The sequence below is a fragment of the Canis aureus genome, chromosome 1 (assembly GCF_053574225.1).
Source record: "Canis aureus isolate CA01 chromosome 1, VMU_Caureus_v.1.0, whole genome shotgun sequence".
NCBI lineage: Eukaryota > Metazoa > Chordata > Mammalia > Carnivora > Canidae > Canis > Canis aureus.
Window position 1 is genome coordinate 77,811,425 of NC_135611.1, and position 25,912 is coordinate 77,837,336.

The 25,912-nt window shown below is 38.2% G+C and overlaps 1 long non-coding RNA gene and 1 pseudogene across 1 annotated transcript in view; both read right to left on the bottom strand.

Annotated features, from left to right (window-relative positions):
• Window positions 1-25,912, bottom strand: part of LOC144288571 (uncharacterized) — a 276,551-nt gene that overhangs the window by 196,224 nt on the left and 54,415 nt on the right. The gene's annotated exons all lie outside the window — the stretch shown is intronic.
• On the bottom strand, window positions 6,250-6,661 carry LOC144288536 (dihydrofolate reductase pseudogene; annotated as a pseudogene).

A 25,912-nucleotide genomic window follows, 5' to 3' on the forward strand; every position in this document is an offset into this window, starting at 1 on the left:
TAACTCCAAAAGAACACACTATTTGGAAAAAATAATTCATCTAGTCCTAACATCTTCTGGATGTGTTCCCTTGATTTTTCTTTTCATTATCAAGATTAAAGAAGAGGGCATCCTACCAGTCCACGATTTGAAATCCAAAAGGTTCTGAAACTTGAAAGTGTTTCATTATTTATTATTTACTTGACAGCAGAACTTGACTATTTCTACCTTGAACTGAAGAAATATTAATATGTTTGATTATATGATACTGCCTGACTCCTCTGTGGATGTTACAAAATATATGATGTTGGTGTGTACACTGCATTACCTTTTTTAAAATCTGAAAAATTCCTAACTACAGCATAAAACTGACCTCAGAATGTGAGAAGAGAGATTGTAACCCTGCTCATATATATTAACTGAATTGCAGTTTGACTTACATAACACACATAATGACTGAAAAATGTGGGAACTCATACATTACAAGCAAAGTTGCTGGAATTGCTGCAAGCATCTCTCCTGTGATGCATCCCATCTGACCTGCATCTCATAGCTTGGGATCTCTGGTATTACTGATAGATCATCTAGATTCAGTGTATCACTATATTATAACAAACAAGAGGTTAACATTCTTCTATTATTAAATGAGTAGATTTTTGAGGTGCCTGGGTGGCACAGTGGTTGAGCATCTGCCTTTGGCTCAAGTCATGATCCTGGAGTCCTGGAATCTGAATCAAGTCTCACATCAGGTTTCCTCTGGGGAGCCTGCTTCTCCTTCTGCCTATGTCTCTGCATCTCTCTCTGTGTCTCTCATGAATAAATAAATAAAATCTTTAAAGAAAATAAATGGGTAGATTTTTTTAAAATTTAAGCCCTCTATCAATTTAATTGTTGAATATTTCTGATAGACTCCCAGATAAAGGTACAAAGGTATATTTGTATTGAACATAACTAAACACAAGAAATTCTAGACTGTTAACCTAGAATTTGAACCTAGAGTCAGAATTTTTTTATTTTTACCTTAAATTCATCTGTTGGATTTTTTTTAACTTGAGCATGTATAAACTTTATAATTAAAAAAAATTACCTCTTTTAAATTTAAAAATGTTAATGCTGCTATGTTATTTCATCTTCTTTTATTCTGTAGACACAGATATCATGGCCAGTCAACTAGTAGGGGATCTTTACAGATATGCCTCATTAATACCAACCCTTTCTTTTCCATTTCTCTCATTCTCACTGCATTTGAAGTTCCCCTTGTTTGAAACCTGTAAGATTTCCTTTGTAGTCCCTGCAGACCGTGTAACAGACCACTCTACAACCAAAACAGAAGAAAAGTGTCCTTCCCACATCCCTCAAGTTCTGTCGGAGTATAAACAACACCAGGATGGAATGAACAAATGCTCAAATAGAGCTGGAGACTTCTATCATTGATGGCCAAAACCAAGTCACAGCCCATTTCCAGAGCCAGTTCAAAATAAGTCAAAAGGAAATTTAACAACTACAGGTATCCTTCTCTGTCCCTTTTTCACACTTCAGAGCATAACTTTGGCTGAGAATTATCTATATAAGGCATGCCAGTTTAATACAATGACACATGAACATATGAGAAAAGTTCTCCTTCCTAGCTTCAGATCCAAAAGTAAAATCACAAAGATTTTCTCTGCATGGATTTGTCAGTCTAGACTGGAGAGTATGGGCTCATGTTCTATGGAGACTAGAGCAATCTTAAGTGTTTTCCACAGAAATGTAGAGCAAATATAGTGAAAGTTGAGTACATTTTTCTATCTCTTTATGTATTAAAATATAATATTTAAGGTGATAGGTGTTAAACCCAGATTCTTTGGGTGAAATTCCACCTTAATAATAGACACCTACTACTTAATGGATGTCAGAAATGAGGTCATTTTTAGACCATGCCTCTGCAAAGAACCAAACTGTAAATCACCCCCTAGAAGTTCATAAGGAACTCCATCTCTTTCTCAATATTATCTCAACTGATAAAATTTTTCACAGATTTTTCATTTGTTCAATCTAATTTTTAAGTGAGTTTTTCTGTAATGACTACTGTGGGACAAGATGCCACTATATATAGATGACTGAAATAAGGTTCTTGTCAAGAGGATTGAAATTTAAAGTTATGTTATAAATCCCATGTAGCTACAGTTATGTACATACACAAACTAAAGAAAATCTGTATGTCTGCACTGAAACATCAACTTTAAAAATGCCCACACTGTAACACAATGTCGCTACTTGGAAGTTTCAGGCTGGCAGTTTTTGTATTTTATATTAGCCCCTCACCCCTTATTTATTTATTCCTGGATTCATTTAATTTACCTGTTGTGCTCCCTTATAGAGTGAAAACTCCTTGAAAGACAAGAGGTGTGAGGTTATGAGAACACAATCCACCTCGTGACCAAGAGCAGAAATGTCAATAATGGAGGAGCTGAACTCAACCATCTTTGTTCTCTCTACCCTACCCAGTCTTCTCCATCTCTGTGATGAACACCACCATTCATCCTTCTGTGCATGCCAGGGTCACACCACTTAATCTCTGGTGTGTTCCTTCTTCTGCCACTCCCCCTAGTCCTTCACGGATTTTATTTCTTAAACATTCTTCAACAATAACCATTGTTCTCTTTCTCTACTTCTCAATCTAAGCTATCATCCTTGGGATAAGAGTTTCCTAAGAGAACTCTCCAAATTCATTTTCCAACCCTTTCTCATCAATGCAAATAAGTTGTTTTTAAAAATAATTATAAAAGTAATACATGGTCAAGAGGAGAACTTCAATATTCCAAACATGCCGAGATCGCAAATCTCAGCCGCACATCACACCATCCAGAAGTAACTACTGCTTACAATTTCTCATAGGCCATTCTAGAAAATCTTAGTGTGCATACAAGCATTTTTAATGTTGGCTGAGGACTCTGGTACCCTAGAAAAGGAAGAGATTCACATCCAAGGAAACACCAAGCAATTAAAAAGTAATTCTAATCTTATTTTCATCTTTAGATGAATATGGAAAACTATCAAATATTTGACAACTATACAGTACTGTTTACTTTTGGAGGGGTCCACCTCTTCATTCAGGATTAATATCTAGAAGTAGGGGCAGCCCGGGTGGCTCAGCGGTTTAGCACCGCCTTCAGCCCAGGGCGTGATCCTGGAGACCCGGGATGGAGTCCCATGTCAGGCTCCCTGCATGGAGCTTGCTTCTCCCTCTGCCTGTGTCTCTTCCTCTCTGTCTCTCTCTCTGTGTCTCTCATGAATAAATAAATAAATAAAATCCTTTAAAAAATATCTATAAGTGGAAGCTCTGGGCCCAAATCCAGATTATTTTGAATTTTAATTGATATTACTAATTTAACCTCTAAAAAGGTTGTATTAATTTACAAGGCAAAAAAAAAAAAAAAGAGCAATTTCTTTGGATACCTAACAATCCACATCTTTGTTAATATGACAGGTAAAATGTGTTTTAATTTTCATTTTTTAATCCAATGGAGTTTAATTTAGTTTCCATCTTCATAATTTTGGTTTCTAGCATTATCCATTTTCAATTCATTATCTTTTTAACTTTTAATTTTAAGCATATTCTTATTATCAGATTACTTTTTTTTATAAAAAAAGGAGCCTATTCTTCTATCACCGTAACATCCCATAGAACCTCACTGAAGATTGGAAACCAAGTTTTTAGAGGTCTCAGACCTTCTCTCTTAATCTTCAAAAAGGTAGTGTCCTACTTACCTCTTTACTATCCTTATGGAATATGCCAGATTTTTTAACTTACCAAGATTCCCTGTCTGAGTAAACAGAACTTTTTTCAGAAGTGTGATATGCATAGAAAATTCAAAGTCTCTATTTTGATCTAATTTTTTTTTTTTTTTTAATTCATGAGAGACAGAGAGAGGCAGAGACAAAGGCAGAGGGAGAAGCAGGCTGCCTGCGGGAAGCCAGACCCCGGGACCCTGGGATCACAACCTGAGCTGACGTGACTTGACACTCAACCAATTGAGCCACCCAGGTGCCCCAATCTAATTTTCTTTTAATATCTGAATGATAGGGACTCCTGAGTGGCTCAGGAGTTGGGTGGCTGCCTTCCGCTCAGGTCATGATTCTGGGATCTGGGATTGAGTCCAGCATCAGGCTCCTGTGAAGAGCCTACTTCTCCCTCTGCCTATGTCTCTGCCTCTCTCTCTCTCTCTCTCTCTCTCTGTGTGTCTCATGATTAGATAAATAAATCTTTTGAAAAAATCTGAATTATAGTTCATCTGCTTAATATTCCATTTCAGACCATTGGACAAATATATCTAGTCCCATTTTTGTAAGTCCAGGTTTCAACTTATGCTATCAGGGTATTATCACTTTGGCTCTTGGTAGATATGCTACCCTAGACAGGTGCTGGTCCTTGATGGGAAACATATAGTTATAGCATGAAATGTTTCACAAATGGTATCTGATATGGTTGACTTAAGATTAACTTTAACTATAGCCTAATTAAGATTAATAACCCCCCCCCATCAAAATACCATGGACTTTCTCCAGATAGTTGGAACAAATCATCTTAAGATTTGTGTGGAGTCAGAAAAGACCCCGAATAGCCAGGGGAATATTAAAAAAGAAAACCAGAGTTGGGGGCATCACAATGCCAGATTTCAGATTGTACTACAAAGCTGTGATCATCAAGACAGTGTGGTACTGGCACAAAAACAGACACCTAGATCAATGGAACAGAATAAAGAATCCAGAAGTGGACCCTCAACTCTATGGTCAACTAATATTCAACAAAGCAGGAAAAACTATCCACTGGAAAAAAAGACAGTCTCTTCAATAAATGGTGCTGGGAAAATTGGACATCCACATGCAGAAGAATGAAACTAGACCATTCTCTTACACCAGACACAAAGATAAACTCAAAATGGATGAAAGATCTAAATGTGAGACAAGATTCCATCAAAATCCTAGAGGAGAACACAGGCAACACCCTTTTTTAACTTGGCCACAGCAACTTCTTGCAAGATACATCCATAAAGGCATGGGAAACAAAAGCAAAAATGAATTTTTGGGACTTAATCAAGATAAAAAGCTTCTGCACAGCATAAGAAACAGTCAAAACTAAAAGACAACCTACAGAATGGGAGAAGATATTTGCAAATGACCTATCAGATAAAGGGCTAGTAGCCAAGATATATAAAGAACTTATTAAACTCAACAGCAAAGAAACAAACAATCCAATCATGAAATGGGCAAAAGACATGAACAGAAATCTCACAGAGCAAGACATAGACATGGCCAACAAGCACATGAGAAAATGCTCCGCATCACTGGCCATCAGGGAAATACAAATCAAAACCACAATGAGATACCACCTCATACCAGTGAGAATGGGGAAAATTAACAAGGCAGGAAATAACAAATGTTGGAGAGGATGTGGAGAAAGGGAAACCCTCTTGCACTGTTGGTGGGAATGTGAACTGGTGCAGCCACTCTGGAAAACTGTGTGGAGGTTCCTCAAAGAGTTACAAAAAAAGAGCAACCATGCGACCCAGCAATTGCACTGCTGGGGATTTACCTCAAAGATACAGATGCAATGAAACGCCGGGACACCTGCACCCCAATGTTTATAGCAGCAATGTCCGCAATAGTCAAACTGTGGAAGGAGCCTCGGTGTCCATCAAAAGGTGAATGGATAAAGAAGATGTGGTTTATGTATACAATGGAATATTCCTCAGCCATTAGAAATGACAAATACCCACTATTTGCTTCGACATGGATGGAACTGGAGGGTCTTATGCTGAGTGAAATAAGTCAAACGGAGAAAGACATTATATGGTCTCATTCAATTGGGGAATATAAAAAATAGTGAAAGGGAATAAAGGAGAAAGGAGAGAAAATGAGTGAAAATATCAGTGAGGATGACAGAACATGAGAGACACCTAACTCTGGGAAAGAAACAGGGGTAGTGGAAAGGGAGGTGGGTGGGGGTTGGGGTGACTGGGTGACAGGCACTGAGGGGGGCACTTGGCGAGATGAGCACCAAGTGTTATGCTATATGTTGGCAAACTGAACTCCAATAAAAATAAATAAATAGATAAACAAATGTTTGCTTATTTAAAAAAAAGATTAATAAAACCTCATTGCTTAGAAATAATTATCCTTTGACTTAACATCAACAAAAGTCTATTTTTCTAATACTAAAATATACAATTGTTTGGAAAGGAGTGGGAGCAACTGACTTGAAATAAATTAGAAAATATCTTCACTTCATTAATTGTTCTTCTCATATACTTCAAATTTGTACTTACTGCCTTTTTCCTCCTGCATATCAGAAAGGACACCTGAGTATTCTGGCAGAAGTTTATATTTCTCCAAATCAATTTCTGACAAATAAAAATGTGTCACTTTCAAACTCCTCTGTAATCCTTCTCGCAGATAGCCTAAGATGGCCTGGCTTCTTCATGGGTTCCTTATAAACATAACTACTTCCCACTATCCAAACTATGTCCATTTTATTTTCTAATTCTGCTTGTTCAATAAGTTTTAAGGCATCATCCAGACTTTTGGCAAGAAAATGAGTTCCTTGTGGAGGTTCCCTAAGGTCTCCGCTGAGAACTAAATTAATTCTGTCCTTTAAAGGTTGGTGGTTCTTGGGAATAGAGAACCATGTCTTCCTACCCATAATCACCAAATTCTGTTTACTTTCTACTGAGGAGGTTGTGGTCAATTCTTCGGAAAAACTTGAATTTATTCCTGAGTAGGGGCCAGGGCAGGTCCCTGTTCTTGCTGATGCCCATGTTCTGGAACACAGTGGCTGTGCCTTTGAGCATAGGAACCATGACAGCAGCTGTAAACACTTCCCAGTTTGCTCACCATGCCGGGATTCCCCCCATCCCAACCACCATCAGGCATGGCTCAAAATTCAACACTACTGTTCAAAATTCCCCTGCCTCTCCATTGTCATTGTCTTATATCCCCACAGATATAAGTGTCCAGAGCCTCCCCCTCTCAAAATTTTAACTCTGAATTTTCTTGCCCCATTCATTCTTTAAATCTCAGCCACAACATTCTAGGAGGCAAGTGTGACCCCCAGAGCAGGTCAGGTCCACCCCTAAGCATTCTGAACTCCTTTGCATTCATTCATAGGGTGCAGAGCTCCCTTTCATAATGCATTGCCATCAAGTAACTAATTCTGTAATTACTAGCTGGTTGATGTCGTGAGATTCCACAACGGCTGGGATAATCTCTCTTAGTCACCTCTGCTTCACCAGTACTTAGCACAGCACCAAGAAAGTAGGAAGTTTCAAAATGTGTTAAATGAGTGAATGAATGAATGGTCAAGATAATCATTGACCATTGGTAAATACATGTTAAACAATACACACCAAAATTATAACATTGTTTCTATAAGAAAGGGAAAGTCTACCTTTTCAAATACTGACTTACACCTTCACTTACAAAAAGTAAATTGTTTGCAAGCTGACTATATTTCATTTCAATGCCAGAAAATAGATGCCAGGTAAGTGAAACAGGTTTAAAAAAAATTCTTGTTCTTTGTACAATGAAATCAATACCAGGATGAAATGTCCTCTAAGATGATAGAGTTCTTTGAGAGAGAGCCAGGATTGAAGGTGGGGCTCTAGTGGCAGAGGGATTAGGAGAAGGGAATCAGGAAATCCTATTGTTTCAGTGGAAAACATCCAACCAACACTCAATTTCTTTCTAAGAGTCAATCACTCTAAAGCGTGTGTCTTAATGCACACTTATATAGATGACACAAGGGTAGATGGTAAATAAGGCAGTTAAACATATACAGTCCAATCTCTCTGGACGTAATACTTAATGAAATACAAGATCACGAACATATACAACCATGTTTAAATACATCAATGTTGCTGCAAATGCTAAATTAACATATATTCACATGCTGGTTCATTTTCCTATTGCTGCATATCCAAAACCCACAAGTTGGTGGCTTAAAAAACAATAATTGTAATAGCTGACAATTTTGTGGAGTAATTGGGGCTCAGCTGGAAGATTCTTCAGCAGGTCTTGCAGGGGTCTTTCCTGCAGTGCCAGTCAAATGGTAACTATAGCTGGAACAGCCAAAATGACTTCACTCATATGTATAGTGCCTTATCTGGGACAACTTTAGATTCCCAGAGCAAATGTTCCAAAATGATAAACTTCAATGTAAAGTGTTTATCAAGCTTGCATGACACTTGCTAATTTCAGATTAGCTAACCCTGAAGTCTGTGTTGGGAGAGGACTATACCAGGTCTGCAGTACCAGGGGACTTGGCTCATTTTAGCAGCCACTAAATTAACAAACATAAGGTGGTATTTGCAGAAAAAAAAAAAAAAAAAAAAGGACTACACCAATTGTGCCAAAGGTCACTCAGAGAAAATACACTAGCTCCCAGAGTTCACTTGATTTCTAATTTCCCTTTTACCTCATTGGCCATTCCTTCTTTGACTCTGCTGGTTCTTTCTTCCTCATCTATTTGACCTTAAAATGCTTCAGTGCCCCAGCCCAGTCATTACACAGCCTCTCCACCTTTTCCACACTCATTCTGTAGATGATCTCATTCAGTTTCATAACTTTACACATCATCAATGCTCTGAATATTTCCAAATGTGTATTTCTACCACTGACCTCTTGCCATTCTAAACTCCAGAATTCTGTATCTGAATGTCTTCTCAATATCTCCACTTGAGGGGCCAATAGCCAATTCAGTCAGTTAAAAACTGACTTTGTTTTACTTATCTCAATAAGTTCATTTAGCAGCTCAAACAAAACATTCTGCAGGTATCCTTGATTCATCTCTTTCTGTCCAAAATTTATTAGCAAATGCTATTGGCTCTACCTTCAAAATGTGTCCCAAATTATGGAACTCTTCCTTCATGATTCGGCCAAGCCACTCTCACCCATCACTTAGATTATTGCAACTTTTTCTTTCTTTCTTTCTTTCTTTCTTTCTTTCTTTCTTTCTTTCTTTCTTTCTTTCTTTCTTTTTTCTTTCTTTCTTTCTTCTTTCTTCCTTCCTTCCTTCCTTCCTTCCTTCCTTCCTTCCTTCCTTCCTTCCTTCCTTCCTTTCTTCTTTCTTTCTTTCTTTCTGATAGATGGAGAGAGAGAGAGAGAGACAGCAGAGGGAGAAGCAGGCTCCATGCCGGGAGCCTGATGCAGGACTCAATCCCAGGACTCCAGGATCGCGCCCTGGGCCAAAGGCAGGTGCTAAACCTCTGAGCCACCCAGGGATTCCCCCTTGTAACAGTCTTCTAATTGTCTGCTTTAATTCCTGCTCCTCTGCATTCTGGTCTTCTCATAGTAGCTGGAGGGATACAATAAAAAGTGAATTTGATCATAGTATTGCTATGCTCAAACATTCCAATGGCTTCTTACTTTCCTTCAAGTGGTGGAACAAACTGAAGATTTCACCTTACCCTTCAAGGCCTAAAAAGAGCTTTACACCTTCTATCTCCTAGGCCCATCTCCTAACACTCTCCTTTGTACATTCCATTATAGTTCATACCAGGTTCTTTGCTATTAGTCCAACATATCAAAGCAAATTCCCACCTCAGGGCCTTTCCTCTGTCATCCTTTTTACCCAGAACCTTCCTTCTCCCTATATGCACATGGCTCATTCTCCTCATTCAAGTCTCTGCTTAAACTTCACTTCATTAAAAAGACCTTTTCTACACATCTCATCAAAAATAACATCCACTTTCAGTGATATCATACAGGTACTAGAACAAATCTAATCATACCCTCTACCATTAATATTCATTCCCTCATCCTGACTTATTTCCCATCATAAAACATATCAATTCATGACATTACATATTAATTTGTGTATTTATTCATTGTATCTATCTGTATCATTCACTCCCCAGAATATAAACTTCTTGAAGATGGGAGATTATTCTTTATTTTGTTCATTACTATAATACCAACACCTAGAAGAGTGCCTTCTTGATAAATATTTTTAATGAAAGTAATAATGAATGCACAATTAAGATATTTCTTTATCTATTATTGAAAAATACAGAATCCTAAGAAGATCAAAGCAGTCAACCTATCTTAACACTCAACCTAAGTTAAAACAAAGAACACATTATATTACTTGGGCAATTTGGGCAAAATATGCTTTAATTTACTAGGAATTTAAGAAATGCAAAAAACAATATAAGGTAGAGAAAGAAAATTGGACTGAGGTTTAGGAAACAGGTAAACATCCTGACTGGGATTCAAACATGTCTTTATGACCCTGATATAAATATGGAGAGCTTCGGGAAAATCTCCTTTTATAAAAAAGTGCTATATGTCCATATAATGATTTTCCTTCTTAAGAAAAACACACAGAATTAATAGATAATGGCTATTGTTCTTAAGCAAAGCATGCCAAGATCTTTGTGTGCCTTCCAAGAAAAAGCCTACATGTAATGCCTGCAAATCCTCCATCTAGTAGAATCTTGTTCCCTTAAAAATCTTATTTTATTGCTTTATATATTTCTATGAAAGATTGTGAAGAAAATTTTTCCATCAGTGTCCCATATAATGAAGGAGGAGAAAGAAAAGAGGATATAAGAAAGAAGGAGGTAGGTGGGGAAGAAAAGGGGAAAAGAAGGGAGAGGAGGAGGGGAAGATAGAGGGAAAAGGATGAGGAAGATAAAGAGGGAAGGAAGAGGAAGAAAATGAGGCAATTGATGATGGATAAAAATGCTCTCCTCTGAAACCACCCTAAGCAGTTATTTGATGGCCCTGCAGGGACTAGGAGGAAAGCCATGAATAGGACCTCTTGCTACCTGCCCCACTGAAAGAACATGAGAGAGAGAGAGAGAGAACATGGAGAGAGAGATCATGAAGATAGGGAGGGGCAGAGGGAAAGGGAGAAGCAGACTCAAGGCTCAATCCCAGAACCCTGGGATCATGACCTGAGCAGAAAGCAGATTCTTAACTGATTGAGCCACCCAGGCACTAAAGTTCAAATGGTAGGAGCCACAGAATAAGAGTACAGAGAAAATGAAAGTGGGAAAATCAAGGAAGAACACAATTGAGATGTTTTTCCAGAACTTAGGAACTCAAAACCTCACAACAGTGGCCAGCGCAATCAAAGATAACCACCTAGACACATCATTATGATATGTCCAAATTTAAGAATAAGGAGAAAAACCTTAAGGTTTCCAAAGAGAAAATGTAATTAATAGAGGAATGATAATCTGATTGACATCAGACTTTTCATCTAAAACAACATATGGGAGACAGAACGTAAAGACTGCTAACTCTGGGAAACGAACTAGGGGTGGTAGAAGGGGAGGAGGGCGGGGGGTGGGAGTGAATGGGTGACGGGCACTGGGGGGTTATTCTGTATGTTAGTAAATTGAACACCAATAAAAAATAAATTAAAAAAATAAAATAAAATAAAACAACATATGGTATAACATATTTGTAAGGAAATTTATTTTCAAATTAAATCCACCAGCAGCCAAATTGTGCAATCATATAAAAGAAAAGTAATCATATCACATTTTTTAAAAGTCTCTTTCATTTAATACTTCTCTTTTCCTGGAAATTTCAGACCTTTTACCTACTCAGCTTCTAAAATATAGGATTTTGAGAATTCTTTATTTCTTTTGATTTTTAGAAAGGTCTTGTTGATCTACTCTTCTTCCCTTCACACCTTAATCCCTAAACTTATTTTATGCTCACTCTTCATTGTGCCCAACAATCCATGTATCTATCAATAAAGACTTACTGACTGTCTACTATTTGTTATGCATTGCAGTAGCTGCTAAGAGGTCCAGATGAATAAAGCATGATGCCTGCCCTCAGAGAACTTGCTGTCTAATGAGGGTGGCAGGCATATAAACAAATAATTATAATCTTGAGATAAGTGCCATGGGGGAAAAGATAAAGTGGCACACAATACAATCAAGAATTACCATTTCCATTATATGAAAACAACCTAATATCATCTTTAATTTGCCTTACTTTATATATTTATACTCATTTCTTCATTTTAAGTTGTTGTACCCCAATTTCTTATAGCACTCTTTCTTATTTTATCTCCAGGTTCAAGTCTAAAACAATGCTGCTCAAAAACAATATTTAGGGCACATGAGCATTCTGCCAATATTTTACTGTCTAACAGATTGATTATGTTGATTTAATAAATACTGAGTTCTATACCTATCAAGAGCCTATTGATATTATCATAATACAATTGCTTCTGGGAGACTTCTGGAGAAATGTAGTTCCTAAGTTTTTTATGCTACGCTGCCCTTTAAATAATCAAAATTCATCAGTTTAAAACATAGTTTTAAACTAAAGTATAGCTTTAGAAGACATTTGCAGATAATACTTTCAAAATTGGCAAGTAGGGGATCCCTGGGTGGCTCAGCGGTTGAGCATCTGCCTTCAGCTCAGGGCGTGATCCTGGGGTCCCAGGATCGAGTCCCACATCAGGTTCCCCGCATGGAGCCTGCTTCTCTCTCTGCCTGTGTCTCTGCCTCCCTCTCTCTGTGTGTCTCTCATGAATAAATCAACAAAATCTTTAAAAAAATTGGCAAGTAGGGTTGATAATTTATATTCTAGTAACATTAATGATGACTGTTTTTATCTGCTATCATTATTACCATCAAATATCCTTCTATTAAATATCAAATTCCTAGAGAGCCATATCTCTAGCCAGAGTTATTCTTTGCTCTGTTCATGAACCAGAAGGGGAAATAGATAACATTATTTTTTTTTTCAAATAATATCAGAATGGCAGGGAAAAGCTGAGATTTGATTATTGACTTAGAATTCTGTCTGTTAGATTCTTCCTTGACTAATGACCTATTTTTCTTCACTTTACCTATCTACTATCTATGCTGAGAAAACATAGCAGTACGGGAACTTATCTCAGATACTCTTTACATTGAAGTCTTCAGTTCTTGCCAGACCCACACCACTGCCCTGCTTTCTGAATTAGGCCTCTTCCACCTTTAGGACTTTCATAAGGATAACAAACATTTTGGGAGGACAAAGAGGGCAGTTTTTGGGAAAACAGTCTTTCTTTTTTTTCTTGTTATTTACTAACACTGAAAGGTATTAGAAGCAATGTTTTGGAAATCAGATCCCAAAGTACTATTTCACAGAGCAAGAATATAATTTCAAGAAAAACTGTGGAGCTGAAATTGACTTCTCCATTCAGAGAAATGAAATATGATCATAAGACAGGCTGACTATTGTTGATTGGGATAGAAGAGGCACTGAGATTTGGTTGGGGTTCTGGACTCAGCAGGGTGCCCTGGGTCTGCAGAGCTAGGGTGTAGTTGAAGTGTTGTACTACGAGTATTTACACTGAACTAAGGTAGTTGTAATGATTTTATTTGAGCTAAGCAAAAACAAAACAAAATAAAGATAAAGTATAAGCATTTTAAAATAATTTATACAGGGGGATCCCTGGGTGGCTCAGCAGTTTAGTGCCTGCCTTCCGCCCAGGGCACGATCTGGACTCCCAGGATCGAGTCCCGCATTGGGCTCCCAGCATGGAGCCTGCTTCTCCCTTTTCCTGTGTCTCTGCCTCTCTCTCTTTCTCTCTCTTCTCTCTGTCTCTCTCTCTCTCTCTCTCTCATAAATAAATAAATAAATAAATCTAAATAAATAAATAAATAAATAAATCTAAATAAATAAATAAATAAAATATACATCGAAGAGCAGTATTTCTCAAAGTCTAGTCTAATGCTGGAGTTCTGGTCTACTTGCATTAGAATTACTTGTGTGATTTGTTAGGAGAACAAACTCTTGAGCTCTCTCCACCAGACCTAGGAAATTGGAAACTCTGAAGGAAAAGGTGTGGAAACCCATATTTTAATGAGCATCTCTGGTGATTTTTTTCTATACACCAAAGGTTAAAAATTGCAGCAATAAAGGAATCAATTTAGGGAAGGAAGAAAATGAAAATGACAGGCAGCTTAGGATAGGTAACTGGAAAAAGATTATCAAAAATATCTTGTCAGGTCAACTGGGCACATGCAATTAGAGGACTATAAACCTCCATGAGGGGAAAGGTAATGCCCAAAGATAGAAAGATAAGCAAATAGACCATTGAGAATGATGAGACAAATGAAAGATCAAATGGGTAAAACTGGCAGGCACAAGCAGGGGCAGAATAAAAGAATGAATGAAGAATCTTAGGGGAAAAGATAGATTGAGATGTCTGGGAGAATTGCTGTAAGGCACTGTACAGCTGGCTCTTGTGACAGCAAAAATATTTTTCAGATGTCAACATCATTTTCTCAAAACCCCAGGTTGTCCCTAATCACTGAACATTTCTCAGGGAAGTAGTCCAAGCGGTTAAAACAACAATCTCCCTCTTATCTTCAAAAACAACAGGTGTGGCCCTGGCACTATTTTCTGGCTTGATGGACATCCTAGGCCATCAGGGTAAACATCTAATTGTTTTCTCTGCTATTTTCTACTGAGTCTAGTTATCACGGTTTTCTCTGTAGATACAGAGCTTTAAATTACCCAGGTGAATAAGGAGTCTTTAGTCAAATTAGTGGAGCAGTTAAACAAACTGAGAGAAGGCTGTGTCAAGTGAGTATTTTATAAACTTTCTACATTCAAGTCTATAGAAGAGTAAGAAGGAAAAGTACATTTTAAAATTGTGTGGTGGTGGGAATAAGGTTTATTTTAAAAGTTCTATCAGACAGCACGGAGGTAAAATAAATTTGAGCACTGAAAAATTCAAGGGTGCAGATGAAATCAGATCTCTGACAATTTAAGATTTCTTAAAATAGATTTTTTTTCATCCCTATCTGGTTAATAACCAATGTACCAAGCTTACCTTAAATAATGAAATGCAACACTCTTGGGGATATTCAGTGGCCTAGGAATCAAAACTTCTCTCCTAGGTTTACGGCAGGCATTACTAATTGATTATAACATCTTCACATTGAGCCAAGAGAGGCTACCAAACGTATTTAACACAGATCTTCTAGTAACCCCAAACCAAATAAGGTACATGAAATAACACCCTTTGCAAGTCTGATTTGACTGTAGCCACTTACCCATAGTTTCTTTCAAAGGAGCCCATATTTCTGTATAAATTGGGCAAAAGCTTTAAAAATTGGTTCCATGAATCAGTTTTCCCTCTGCCTCCTAACAGGATTCTACTTTTCTGCTGTCCTATAAGTGGTCCTGATTCTACTGTGAATATCTACCAAAAAAAAACCTCAGGAAAACAAACAAACAAGCAAACAAACAAACAAACAAAAACCGACTCCTCTCCGTCTCCACAGAAATATCTCTTCCTGGAATGCCTTGGGTGGCTCAGTGGTTGGGCAGCTGCCTTGGGCTCAGGTCATGATCCTGGGATCCGGGATCGAGTCCCACATTGGGCTTCTGCAAAGAGCCTGCTTCTCCGTCTGCCCATGTCTCTGCCTCTCTCTCTTTCTCTCTCTCTCTCCCTCTGTGTGTGTGTGTCTCTCATGAATAAATAAATAAATCTTAAAAAAAAGAAAAAAGAAATACCTGCTCCTCTCACCTCTTCTTGCACATAGCACTCCCTTCTCTCAAGTTTAGCTGGCACCTCTTTCATTTGTATAGCTTCTGATAGTTTCCTTTTGGCCCACAGACAATATGATCTAATCCTTGTGTTTCTATAATTAAGATTACATTATTTTGTTTCAGGACATGGAAAGAGACTGTATTTTCCTTTGAAAGTGCTTAATTAAAGTTTCTTTGTAAAATTCTACATGATTGATTCACGTGATTGATTTGGGTACCTAGAAACTCTTATGTCATGTGAGCACATGTGCTCCATAGTCTTTTTATCCCAAAGACTTGGTAGTAAAGTAATTCCAATGCATTTTCAATCCCACTAGAAGAAGGTTTTTCAAAATTGTAAAGAATTCAGCTTCAACTGGGTTACAAACAGAATTTAACTTTAGGAGGAGGCTTCCTGCATCAACCAAGAACATGGGCATACCTAATGTGCTACCAAGTGGGACACGAGGTAGAAGCCCCCTATGTGGGCGAGCCCAGGGATCTGGCAAAGCTCCTAGAGTGGTACAGTGAATTGTAGATAATGACCTATTATGGGTATCCAGGTGTGCTTTGGAAAGATATCAGGAAACACAATCTATACTCTAACAATCATTAGTGTAGGAGGAATGTTAAAGACCTTTTAATTCAACCCACTTCACCTCTTATTTGATATTTGGGATAACTAAGATCTAGAAATAGTAACTACATTGGCTTAAAGTTACATAGAGAAGAAAACATTAGTTTCCAATAGTAATTACATTGGCTTAAAGTTACACAGAGAAGAAAACACTAGGCCCATCCTTTCCCCACTAGTCATTAATCCACCAGTTCTTAGTTATGAATAGTTCATATTTGCTCAGTGTTTGAGAATTATTCTTTTTAAGAAATTGTTTATTTCTGAATTAATCTTCCTTCCCTCTTCCTACTGCCTCTGTGTCCTGTGCTCTTTCTCTCTTTGTTAATAATATGCTTAATTATGGTAACTTTTTGTTAGAGGGTCAATGTATGATTTTGAAGACAAATTAGTTACTCAATGAACAAAAGTAAATAGAAGTTATTTCGAATTTAAAGATAATATAGATATCAAGAAACAAAGCAGGAAAGCATTGAATCATAAATGATATAGACTGGAAGCCAATGACAAAATCCTACCTCCTTTCTGGCACCTGTCTACATGGTTGTAAAACACTGATTTTTAAGAAGTTTTACCAATAGCTCTCAAAGGAAGAGTTAGTGCTGCATCTATATCTTTTCTTGATACTTTAGAACACAATATCCAACTTTTGTAATACTACAGGAATGGGACTGTACTCATTATCCCCTTCCCTTATTCTCTACTTCAGCTCTTCTGACAGTGAAAAGTTGCCTTCAGAATATACAGTTTGTCCTATTTTGCTTCTTTGTAAAAATATGTATCCATTATTATAATAATTAAGCAACAGTAGACATCCAATCTCTGCTTGGAAATGTGGAAACCTGGAAAGAGCCTCATCACTCCCACCATTTTGGTGGAAATTTTAAAAACCTGGACAAACATCAAGACTTTTCTTGAACCTAGCACTGTGCTAAGGTCATAGGGCAACCAACTGGTCCAGAATCTAGGGAGAAAGAGACACCTACAAGGAGACACAGGGTACAAGTAGTAACTTATTCCATCAAATACCAGCAAGAAATTAATCTAATTTGACTAAAGTAGAAATCTAAAAAGCAAACACAAATAAGAAAGTTCAGATAGGGAGACAGACACATTCCTGGCAGCCAAGAGTACACTGGTAAGAGGGTGAAGTCTTAACTGGTGGCAAGTATTTTCTTTTTTTTTTTTTTCTTTTCTTTTTTTTTTTTTTTTCCACAAGTAAGACTTTTCTTTTTCTTTCACAAACCCCATGGGACAGTCACAGAAACAACCTGGAGAATTCTGAAAGTCTCCCTTCTGGTGCAGAACTGGAAATGGAAACAGCAGTCACTGATAAGTAGGGTAAAAAATTTTGCCCAGACTCTTCTCTCCCTTCTTACCTACAAAAAAAAAAAAAAAAAAAAAAAAAAAAAAAAAAACCAAAACCCAAAAACAAAAAACCAAAACTAATAACAAAACCAAAAAACAAAACAACAAAAACAAAATACAAGATAGAAACTTGTATACATTTAAAGAAGTAAATATTAGTGCTTGAAATAGAAAAAAAAAAATGGAAGTACATTAAAATTCAATTTTTCCTCTTTTAATTATTCTAAAATACCATGAAAAGAAAAAAAAGTAGCAGTAATGAATTATGCATGTATAGCATATATAAAATTAGAATGTAGCACAACAGTACCATAAAGGATGAAAAGGAGGAATTGAAAATATACTAAGATCCTATACAACATATGAAATACCTTCAAAACACATTAACAGTAGATTCTGATTATAATAATAAAATTCTGATTCAGTAGGTCTAGGGAAGGGCCCTTGAGTCAGCTTGCATTCATAACAAAACCTCAGGTGGTTGCTGATGCTGTGTTCTATGGCCCATCATGTTGAATAAGGAAGAAGAATTAAGCAGAGACAGGGATGGGGAAAGGTCTGAGTTCTTCCTTTCTTACTGTTAAGAAAAGTTCTAGTTATATTAACCCTGCTTTTATCAACCTAGCAGTCTTCAGGGCTGCTTGAGAGTGGACACTATATTACTTCCAAATATTCCAGTCTGGACTGAGACTATCCTCTCAGAAATTTCAGTCACACCGAGCCTTTAAAAAGACACATTTGTAAAATTCACCCATCTGGTATTTTCAGTTAATGGTCATAATATTTAAAAAAAAAACTTATAATCATGTTGAGACAATCTCATCCCAGTGAAAAGACATGTTCTGGACCTAATCTATAGGGAAACCCCAAATCTTGCCTCAAACTGTTTTGAGAAGAGTTGCTTAGGGGATGCCTGGGCAGCTCAATGATTGAGCATTGGTTCAGGTCATGATTCCAGGTTCCTGGGATTGAGTCCTGCATTGGGCTTCCCACAGGGGGTCTGCTTCTCCCTCTGCCTATTTCTCTGCCTCTCTTTGTGTGTCTCTCATGAATAAATAAATCAAATCTTAAAAAAAAAAAAAAAGTTGCTTAGGAGGCACTTTTCTATAATCTGTGCCCACCTGTCCACAAGCAGCATCTTATAAAGCAAGTCTCATTATATGACTTATGACAGCAACCACTGTCTTTATTCTGTCTCTTTTAAGCCCCTCAGTGAGAGAGAGAAGCACTGTCTGCCTCAGAACCTACTTCTCCATCCATTACACCTTTGGGACACTAATGTTTTAAGACTTATGGTTAATTGTCCCTTGCAAAAAGGATATGCGCAAAGAAAGGTACAGGAAAACCCACAGAATCCATGGAATATCAATCATAATGCAGAAATAATTAATCCCTCAAGATGAGTGACTTAGCAGGAAACAGCCCGTATTTTATTAAAGACTAAAAGACCCTGTTGCATTCCATGAACAGTTTAAAAAGAAAAGTCTGTTGACATCAAACATGTAGCCCACATGGATTAAATTAGGTCACTCTTCGTGTTACAGTTTAAGATTTCATAAAGTACAGCTTGCGGTTCAATCATGTGTTTCGGTTCTGAAGGGCTGCTTGATGACTTCCCAATCTTTTCAATATTGTACCGCTGGTGATATTTACCCAAGCACTACCACAGCACTCTCCAATCTGTTCTTAATAAGCCAGCCCCAGGTTTTGTAGCCCACTCCACATTTTGATTCCCAATAAACAAATATTTGTGGTGTGTTCATGGGCTGTTTAACTGCTAGCCTGTTTGGTTCAGGACAGCATTCCATGAAGAAAGGGGACACATCCATGGCCCCTGGGTTAAATGTTGCTGGGAATGTGGTTTCATGGAAAGCACCAGGTCTTTTTTCCTTTGGAAGGTTCAGTGACAACGGATGCAGACTAAACCAGGACAGCTGTCAAAGGGGCACGATTCTTCAAAACTATCTGATGAATATTTCTCACTCCCACCACCTTTACTCTATTTGAAGGCCTCGAAATGCTAAAGCATTAATGGGTTTTCAGATAAGCAGGAAACCGAGAAGACAATGCAAGGGAGAGATTTCCTTTATGCATATGCAAGGTCTCCAGATGCTTCAGTTTCTGAACTTCCTAACAGAATCTGGGCATAGACTTAACCACTTGGGAGCTCACATAGGCAAGGAATGTTTATTCATCTCAATATCTTCCTGTTTCCAGGATTAGAGGCTGTCAAAAACAAAGACATCGGCAAGTCCATGCTGTCTGTCTTGTTTCACTTAATTCATTTTGTTTGCAGTCATAACAAGCATGTTATTTATTTAGTTGTAAGTACATACCAAAGTAAGGATGCAGTCACTTTAATCCTTTAATTTAACAAGATCACATACTTTAGGAAGCCAAAGGCTTTACAGCAAGATTAGAATAAAGAGTTCTGTTTCCTCTTAGATTAAAATAGATATCCTGAATATTTGATTTGTGGCATATCATTATGTTTGATATTTAGGTGCTCTCTTGCTGAGGTCTAAATTAGTATGTTTATTAAATTCCCTCTAAGTGGCATTTTACCCACTGTGTTTACATTTAGAATCATCTTTCATGATAAAGTCTGTCATGAAATGGGAAAACTGATTTACTGCCTACATTTCTTCCAAGTTTGGTAGCTAAGACCCATCTGTCAACAGAAATAAAGCGCGAGAGCACACGCGCACGCACGCACACACACGCACACACAAGCTTGTTTCCTCAAAAGATCCGTGGCCCTTTAGTTCACTCTGGGCTTTAGTTCAGTTTGTAACAGCAGCAGATGTCACGAAGTCAGGTTGTTTCTTTTCTGATTTCTGCCCTTTTTTTTTTTTTTTCTATCTAGCACACTCTCTTTGCACCTTTAGGAGGCCAGGCTGTGTGCATCCAAAACATCCTCTGGTCTGGTAAGTTTTAGGTAGAAACAACTTTTTAAACAAAGAATTGGGGAATAGATTAAGATAGATTTTAAAATAAATGAAAATAAGTAATCCGTTCGGCTGGAGTTAAAACCACCTCTAAAAATGTTATTCCATCAATGGAAGGAAACCTTAAATGTTTAAAGTAACAAAAGACTATGGAAATAGCAATTCAGTCTCTACAAAGATTGTGAAGTGACTAGCTTTTATTCAGTTGATTTGCTGGCCTTGCACAAGTGAAAAAGATCTCTAACAAATGGTGAGCTTTGTGAGGTAAGTAAGCAAAAGCCTGATGCACAAAGGTCTATCTTCCAGTCTCCGAAGTAATGGCTGTACTTCCCACATTTGTCTTCCCTTTGCATAGAAAACTGGAACCAACCTTTTCCCAGCTCGTGTTCCTCAACCAGTGACTGTCCAACCTTTACTTTCTAACAAAGTCCATTCGCAGTCTGGGCCACTCAAACTGCCACCAAATTAAAAAGCATACCATCAAGCCAGGAACACTCGCTAATACCTGAGCCTATGGAGATTTGCCAGGTTAACTAATCCAAATACCTGATAGTTTCAGAGAACTGGGGCTCATGGGAGGTAAGTTGTAATGAGAGAAAAAGGAGAGAAAGGTCTCATGAATGGTCAAGTGACACGAGGGCAGCTGGGCAGTGCCAGACAATAGCTTGCACACAGTGGAAAGACCATTGATCTCAGAGGTTCATTCTTCTCCTCCGTCATCTTTCTATGTCAGGTGATGTTCCAAATACTAAACCCTCTCAACAACTCTGGGAGCTAAGAACTATTACCTCCACTTTACAGGTGGGAGAACTGAGGTAGCAGAGAAGTTTAAGTAATTGCCCAACTTCCCACAGCTTATAAGGGCTGAAGCTGGGATTTGAGCCTAGGCAGACTGGTTCAAATAATCCATGTCCTCAACAGACTACATTTAATTTATGATGTCCTATAAAGCAAATGACTTAACCTCTGAGCTCCACAGGCTTATTTGGAAAAGTAGAGATAATGATACTGACTACAGGTTGTGGGAAATTCAATGTGACTATTCAGGGCAATTATTAAAAACAAATCTCCTCCATAAAAAATGAGATATTTGCAGAAAAGGGAACAAAGAGGGCAATGGAAGAGGAATTTTGCCTGCCTGACACTTTTCCTGGTGTGTTCCTGGGCTTCCCACCAATGCCCCCACGTGTCCCCAGCCTGCGAGGCTGTGGACCACATCAGTTGCTCTCCAGCCCTCTCTGCAGATTAATGAACAGCTGCTTGTATAGGACCACAGGGCACTTTCAACTCCAGCACAACAGAAAAGAGCAATCAAGTGGAGAATATTAATAATGAGCCAAATCCTCATCTTCTGGAGCTACAATGGAAAACTTGGGTTATTTGTTTCAATATGTTTTCATTCTCACTACATGAACAAAATTCCTTAGCGCTAACTGGGTAAGAATTCAAAAATTACTTCCATTTACCAGAAACTGCCTTTTTCCCCTCACTTTACATTTTCCAGGCAAGACACTGTTTTGATGTTGTCACATCAACAAATATGTATTCACTGCCCACAAAGTTTCTGGAGGAGGCTGTGGCAGGATCAGCAGAAACTACATGCGATTAGGGATTAAAAGAAGTGGGTTCTACTCTTGGTTCTCCTGTTCTTACAAGTAACCCTTGATTTAATCCTACCATATTCTTGACCTTCTTCTGTAAGCTGTAATAATCTGTGTTTCCTCCCAGTTCTAACTCACTGAGGTCCTAGTCATGTGGCATGCTAGGCTGCCGTAATGAACTATCGCAAACCAGGTAGTTTAAGCAATGGAAATGTATTGTCTCTGGAAGGCTAAAAATCTGAGATCAAGGTAAGCAGGGTTAGTTCCTTCTGGGGGCTGTGAGAAAAAAATATGTTCCATGCCATTCTCCTAGCATCTGGGAGTTTGTTGGCTATCTGTGGCATTCCTTGACAGGTAGAAGCATCACCCCAATCTCTGCTTTTTGTTTTCATATGATAAACTCGATGTGTGCATGTCTATGTCCAGATCTCCCCCTTTTTATAAGGACACCAGTTATATTGGATTGGGAGCCCACCCCACTCCAGCATGAGCCCATCTTAACTTACCTAATTACATCTGCAATGACCCTATTTCCATATAAGATTATACTCTGAGATAGCGGGGACAAGGACTTCAACATATGAATCAGGGGTGCAGAGGGGGGAAACAAGTCAATCCATAACAATTATGTTTTCTTCATAAAAGGTATCTCAATCTGATTTTTAGGGAAAAATTTTTTGTTTATTGTTTATATAACAAGATGCTAAACTGTAAGTTTCAATTGAGGCACCAAGATGTGACAGATACTAATTATCAACATGAGGTATGAGGAAGATTACAGCAGAAACTTTAAATGAGAAGCTAAGAATAGATTAGATCAGTGCTTCTCAAACTCGTGCATATAAATCACCTAGGGATTCTGTTAAAATGCAAATTATGATTCAGCAGATCTGGGAGGGGCACAAGACTGTTTCTAATAAGCTCCCAGGCAATACTGATACTGCTCCTCCATGGAACACATTTTGAGTAGCAAGGGATTAGATGATAGCTTTATAACAACTAAATAAAAGAGATGAAAGAATAGAGAGAGAGGGTTTCTGTGAAGAAAATTACTTTTTGAGGGCTGAGCTGTGATTACTCCCTCTCTTGGATCCCTCATATGGAAGAGATGTATATGTGGGTGAATGATGTCTCCCAAGCCCAAGCCTAGTGCAAATGATTTCAATCAGACCTCTTAAGAGTTTGTATTTGACCCTTAGATTTTGAGTTGAGAGTGGACTGAGTCTGACTCTCAACTGAGAAACATAGTAGATTAAAGACCTGGATACTAGCTGCTCTGATGGCAGAAATAACTACATTAGGATCAGCCCAAACTCTCAGAGTTTGTCACCAATAAAAGGTGTGTGAGAAATGGGCTATGGGCAGGAAAATAAGCTGTCTCACAATAGTATCAGACAAGTAACTATTTTCTCAGCCCACTTCCTCTCCTCCATCTCAATATTCCAAAATTGGAGAGGGGATGCCTGGGTGGCTCAGTGGTTGAGCCTCTGCATTTGGCTCAGGGGGTGATCCTGGAGTCCTGGGATCGAGTCCCACATCAGGCTTCCTGCACGGAGCCTGCTTCTCCCTCTGCCTATGTCTCTGCCTCTTTCTGTGTGTCTCTCATGAATAAATAAATAAAATCTTAAAAACAAAGTTGGAGGAGTCAGAACAGCAGCAAATGAGTGGAAGGTCAACAATGAAAAAAAAAAAAAAATAGAGGAAGCCAGCTATACTCTTTCTCGGACAGGGTTTCACCTAAGGAAGGGGAGACGACGTAAGCCAAATTGAGATGGTATTTTCAGCTTCAATGATGAAAATATTTTATTACCTGAGAGTAGCAAGAAAGGTCATAGGACTGCCAGAGTGTTCATGCAGAAGTGAACTCAGAAAAAGAATGACTTCCCTTAGTAGAATTAAAGAGACGGCAGGAGACAAAACTGAAGATAATTTTCGGAATACATTGTATGAACCCTACAAGTTACAAGTTCATTGTGCTGGTAACAGCTCTCTTTCCCTGGCAGGAGGTAAGCCCCATGAGAGCAGGATCCCTGACTATCTTTCACTGCTGTTTCCATGCCTGCTGTGTTTGCAAGTGCAGATATGGCACTGAACAATGGTACTGCTTCCAAGACGATGTGATCCACTTTGTAGATATAGATTTGCAGATTTACCAAACTTTTCCAGCACAGGCAGTAGAGTGCATTTCTCAAAAAAATCCGAATATTTGGGGTGGATGCCTGGGTGGCTCAGTTAAGTGTCCTACTCTTGGTTTCAATTGAAGTCATGATCTCAGGGTCTAGGATTGGGCCAGCTCTTCAGCTCCATGATCAGCAGGGAGTCTGCTTGGGATTCTCTCTCCCTCTTCTCTACCCCTCCCCCCCCACTTCTCTCTCTCAAATAAATAAATAAATCTTTTTAAAAATCAGGATATTATGACAATTTCCCAAAAGATGGAAATAATATCTATGAGGAAACTAATTCTCACAAAATATAAGCCTTCAGGCTAATGAGGGCCCTGAAACTAGGGCCTTAAAGATTCCTTGACAACCAGCGTACATTCAATGAATATTAGTGAATGAATAAATCAGAATTTCCTATTAATCCTTCTATGAATCTATATTGAAATGATGACTGGTATATTAAAGGAAAGCCCCAGAGTGATTCTATACAATGAGAAAAATTGAGAAATGGCTAGTAACCAGATTAATATCCAGAAATAAGTCTATATTTATACAACTAAATAGAAGATATTTTAAAAAGAGTATGTTTATAATCATAAGAAAAAAGATGAACTATCTAAGAATAAATATAAAAATGCACAATCTATGTGAAGAAAACTTTGTAATGCCACTAAAAGAATCTTGAACAAATGGAGGAAAGAAAACAAGGCAAACAATAAGTCTTATTGTTGAGCACATCTGAGACCATATAGACCCCATAACTGGGAGGAGCTAAGAATGTTTGAAATCTCATGGTTGGTAAAAGGACAAGTGAAATGTGGGACACCTGGGTGGCTTAGTTATTTGAGCAGCTGACTATTGATTTCAACTCAAGTTATGACCTCAGGATCATGAGATGGAGCCCCAAGTCCCACTCATGTTTGGTTCAGAGCCTGTTTGAAATTCTGTCTCTCCTCTCCCTCTGCTCCCCCCCAACTCATTCACACCTTCCCTCTCTCAAATAAATAAATACATTTTTTCGAAAAAGGACAACTGAAATGTTTTATTTCTGTCAGTGTGCCCCCCATTTTAAATTACATGCTAAACTTATTTAGGGGGGTTATCGGTAATACTAATCTTCTTCCTCCCTGCAGTTGGTTATTCTTCTAGGTCCACTGAAGAGTTGTACACATAATGGCCCCCCAACAGAGTCTTCAGTGAATTCCAAGAAGACATAATCAAAAACGGCTCACAAATCTGAAAAGACACAGCCACTATTCCCACAACAGCAGGACGAAGTCCCTGGAGTCCCCCACTCCCTTGCCCCTCCTCCTTAGCAGACTTATGAATGAGCAAGGGTCATTTATGGCAAGAAAATATTGCCCTGGGATAGCACCACAAAGGAAGTGTAGGCTCCTTGGCTTGTTTTTAGTACCTAGAATTCCCATCCCCTAATCTGTCGCTTGACTAGAACTTTATCATTCAAGGTCTTAGCTCAACTGTCATCCCCTCAGAAAAGGTGTCTAACTGGCCCAGCTAATGCTCCACATTCCACTTCTATCACTTCCTATTGCTTTGCATTTTTTAGGATTTTCTTCATAGGGGGTCTTATCCCTCTAAAATCATCACATTTGTTTATTTGTTTATTGTCTGTGTTTTTCCAAGAGAATGAGAACAGGACATTGTATTCCCACCATCTAGAATTTG